The sequence below is a fragment of the Pteropus vampyrus genome, unplaced genomic scaffold (assembly GCF_000151845.1).
Source record: "Pteropus vampyrus isolate Shadow unplaced genomic scaffold, Pvam_2.0 Scaffold111, whole genome shotgun sequence".
In the NCBI taxonomy this organism is placed as follows: Eukaryota; Metazoa; Chordata; class Mammalia; order Chiroptera; family Pteropodidae; genus Pteropus; species Pteropus vampyrus.
In genome coordinates, this window is record NW_011888892.1 from 2,048,218 (window position 1) to 2,048,942 (window position 725).

General features: G+C 44.7%; 1 long non-coding RNA gene across 1 annotated transcript in view; it reads right to left on the reverse strand.

Moving 5' to 3' along the window:
- Positions 1–586: 586 nt before the first annotated feature.
- LOC111743314 overlaps positions 587–725 on the reverse strand; it is a 3,503-nt gene continuing 3,364 nt past the window's right edge. The window contains exon 4 of the long non-coding RNA XR_002781632.1: positions 587–716. This is a non-coding gene — a long non-coding RNA (uncharacterized LOC111743314). The remainder of the gene's footprint in view (positions 717–725) is intronic.

Below are 725 nucleotides of genomic sequence, written 5' to 3' on the forward strand. Positions count from 1 at the left end.
CGATCCCTTTTAAGGATTAAGCCAGGTGAGGAAGGGAAAGGTGTTCTAGGCAGAGAAAAAACACCAGCAAACTTAGACTTATGGAACAACTTGTTCTATAAGCAGAAAACTATAAGCAGGAAACTATAAGCAGTTTCTTTACTCAAAAACATCTCACAAGTGGTGAGAGCATCAGGCACTGGGGAGGCAGGTAAACAGGAGAGAGCACTGATTGGTGACAAGAACCAGGGTAACTGCACCTACAGGGCAGAACAGGCCAAAGATGATGCACATCCTGAGACGGGCTGGGAGACAAGGAAGGAGGGGAAAGGCACACACTGATGCAATATAAAAATGAGCATAAATAAGCGCCTTAAAATTCTAGAAGTAATGACCCGTTTTTCCAAATTATATTTCAATCACATACATTAGAAACAATGATAACTTAAAAAAAAACAAACAAAAAACCCAGCACATAAAAGGTTTTGAATAGGGAAAATAAAAAAACAAGCACACAGAGCTAGAAGAATGTATAAACTTTATGTAATTCAGATGTACCAGTTTCTCCTGCCCTCAGGGACCACTCTGCCTCACCACCCAAATCTCTCCTCCTGCCCCGTTAGTGGCCCCAGGAAAGCCAGCCCCTCCTCAGGTTTCCCTCCACAAGTAGTTCCTGGGAGTCCCAGGTACCCCCAACATGACCTCCCCTTCTGAGGCCGGATCCTCCCACTCCTGACCTCTCCTGT